Source organism: Miscanthus floridulus, chromosome 10 (genome assembly GCF_019320115.1).
Source record: "Miscanthus floridulus cultivar M001 chromosome 10, ASM1932011v1, whole genome shotgun sequence".
Taxonomy (NCBI): Eukaryota; Viridiplantae; Streptophyta; class Magnoliopsida; order Poales; family Poaceae; genus Miscanthus; species Miscanthus floridulus.
In genome coordinates, this window is record NC_089589.1 from 98,049,224 (window position 1) to 98,052,990 (window position 3,767).

Here is a 3,767-nt window from a genome sequence, read left to right on the forward strand (position 1 = left end):
AAGTGAGTTGAAGAGTGTGTTATAAGTTGGAGAATAGAGTTATAGCATAATGATCTATAGAATCCATTTCCATCTCCCACCCTATGAATTTGAGATAGGCTTATTTGTGAGCTTGGGAAAGTTATGGAATGTCAAATTCCAAGCCAAATAACCTAATCCATTATGTAGATTTCAATTCCTCCAAAATGAAGGGATCCAAATGGCCCCTTATATTGAATTACGGAGTAGTTTCCTATTCACTCTCACAATAGAAAATCAAAACCTAACCAAGTCACTCTCGCATGTAAAGAGTGAATTGGTTTCCTATTCCAATTGCCTTTTCGAACAAAATAATTTCGTGGCAAAGCCTACAGTCCTCGCTGCAAAACATTGTCCTTTCTTCTCATCCTTTTGGAATGTCACAGTCACCGCCTACGCACAGAAGATCGCTGCACACCTATGCCACCGGCGGCGACGGCCACTTGTTGCGCCACCACGTCGTTTCATGGATCACGTTCACGGTTGCCTCGCGACATAGCCATCACCCCTTGTTGCTTAGCCGCCTACTCGTTGGTCGGTCGCCATCGCCGCTAGCGATTCTTCCTCGCCCTCGACCCATGTTATGTACCGCCTCGCAGTGTCGTCGTCGCTATCATCGCCATTGTGCCTATAGAGGACTATGGCCACCAGATAGGCCGCCATATTGTGCCCACCATTGGTGGCGCAGGTGAGATAGTCGAGGCATGGCCAGGGGCTGTGGTTTTCCGTGAATACGGTTTGTATCCCGGTGAGCAAGCGAGCCTTCGGGTTGCCGACTTGGGTCAGCCTAGCAAGGAGGGTGTTGGTACTTCTTAGCATCACTAATAATAATGAAACTTAAGAAGTATTTTGGTATTTAATTGTGACACATAAAAATATACATATATGAAGAATTCTGCAAGTGCAAAGATAATATAACATTGTAGCATTTCACCCGGGAGTATTCCAGGTATCATTATTTATATTTTTACCTCAGGGAAGGACTGACAAAGGGAAATTATTGATAACTCATACTTTTACTTATGATGGACGAATAAACCAACCAACCTTCTACTCTGAACTGGGGTAAATCAAGAGATAGGATATATATAAAAAATGATAAATATATGATAAATGAACACTTAGTTTACTCCTTATGATAGCAATAGCAAGACTAAGTAGATACAATAGAGAAACTAATTCCTAAGTCATTCTTAATTACAAGTCAAAGCATACATTGATTAGTGCAATTATACTTAATAATCATGGCTAAAGATCAACTTCATATCTACACATAAGGGATATTACTAAGGAAGATCAAGAACAGAGCCTAACTTCCTTCGCAACTAAATCCTACTTGACCCACATTCGGGGAGTGCACTACAAAGGACTCAACGAGAATATATCACTCGTGATCTACCACATGGCCTGGAATATAGGGTGCATCTGTAGGTAAACAACATGATCTTGATTTTAAGAGCATGACAAACATCTCATAAGGGTCAACAAAGTTCAACAAAACTCAATGCAAAATAAGCAGCATATAAGTGGAAGTTTTCCTAGCCTAAATAATGTGTATGGCTCTAGTAGGTATTCAAGCTTTGTCATACAGGAACTCATCATGTAGTATTTTTTATGTTTTTCAAAAGATAAATCTGAAGAATTCTAGTATCACTTTGAACAAGATAAACAACAGCTTAGAACTTCTCATATCATATCCGTCAATTACCTAGACTTAGATCAAGCATATGCTACCCACGAGTTTCAAGTTCAGAGTAAATTCTTATATCAAAACAATCTTATCCAAAACTTGCAAGAATTCAAGACTGAAAACTAGGTACTTGAAAGGAATTACAACAGAGCAAATATTCATCATTTCCATTTTAAGAGATTATCTTTAGAGTCCTTTTTATTTATTTTATTCAGCTCCTAAAAATCAGACTTAAAGAAAACAGGACACACACTTTTTATTTTGTTTTTAGTTTTAGATCACATATTGCTAATATATATATCTAATACAAAGATAAATTTTTATTTTGTTTTTAGTTATGCATTTTTTTAGCAAACGTATAGCAAACTTAGAAATAAATAGAACCAAAAGGGAAAGAAATAGTTATCTAGATACATGGAGGATGCCTTTGCCCCAAGCTAGTTGTTGTCGTGGTCGCTTAATGAGGTGGCTTTAGTAGCTTGTACTTGTTCTTCTTAGAGTGGTTTCGCCAACGGATGTCTGAAAGGTCCTAATGGCTAGAGGGGGGTGAATAGCCTAATAAAATTTCTACAACAACACTTAACGAAATGGTTAGACAATTATGAGGCGAAGCAAGTGTTGCGCTAGCCTACTCAAAATGCAAGCCACCTACCACAATTCTAGTTTAGATAGTGTTTATTCACACAATAGCTATGACACTACCCTATGTTAGTGTGCTCTCAAAAGCTAACTAAAGAGCCACACCAACTAAGCAAGCAAGCTCTCACAACTAGCTACACTAAAGACTTGTCAACTAGTTTGCGGTAAAGTAAAGAGAGTGATCAAGAAGGTTATACCGCCGTGTAGATGAAGAACCAATCAATCACAAAGATGAATAACAATGAAGACCAATCACCTCGGAATAAACGATGAACACAATGATTTTTACCGAGGTTCACTTGCTTGCCGGCAAGCTAGTCCTCGTTGTGGCGATTCACTCACTTGGAGGTTCACACGTTAATTGGCACCACACGCCAAACCCTCAATAGGGTGCCGCATAACCAACACAAGATGAGGATCACACAAGCCACGAGCAATACACTAGAGTACCTTTTGGCGCTCCGCCGGGGAAAGGTCAAGAACCCCTCACAATCACCACGATCGGAGCCGGAGACAATCACCACCCTCCGCTCAACGATCCTCGCTGCTCCAAGCCGTCTAGGTGGTGGCAACCACCAAGAGTAACAAGCAAAATCCACTGTGAAACACGAACACCAAGTGCCTCTAGATGCAATCACTCAAGCAATGCACTTGGATCAGTCCCAATCTCACTATGATGATGAATCAATGAAGGAAATGAGCGGGAGGGCTTTGTCTAAACTCACAAGGTTGCTATGTCAATGAAAATGGCCAAAGATATGAGCCATAGCCAGCCATGGGGCTTAAATAGAAGCCCCCATGAAATAGAGCCGTTGTACCCCTTCACTGGGCACACTGCGCTCTGACCGGACGCACCGGTCCAACTGACCGGACCCTGGACACAGCGTCCGGTCCACTGATGGACACCACGTGTCACTGGCTTCAAATGCTATTCGTTAGATTTTAACGGCTACGAAACTGACCGGATGCTCCGGCAAAACTGACCGGACGCTGGAGCCTCAGCGTCCGGTCGAGTACACTAAGGGTCTAAAACCGGTTTTCCTCGACCGGACGCATCTGGTCCACCTCGACCAGACACAGCCTAGCATCCAATGGTAAACCCTAGCCACTGTATCACCAAGTCAGCGCGACCAGATGCAGGCAGGTAGCGTCCGGTGCATTTGGATCCAGCGTCTGGTCACTTGACCAATGCTGGCATCTCCTCCGTTTTCTTCACCCTTGCTCAAGTGTGCTAACCACCAAGTGTATCACCTTGTGCACATGTGTTAGCATATTTTCACAAACATTTTCAAGGGTGTTAGCACTCCACTAGATCCTAAATGCATATGCAATGAGTTAGAGCATCTAGTGGCACTTTGATAACCGTATTCCGATACGAGTTTCACCCCTCTTAATAGTACGGCTATCAAACCTAAATGTG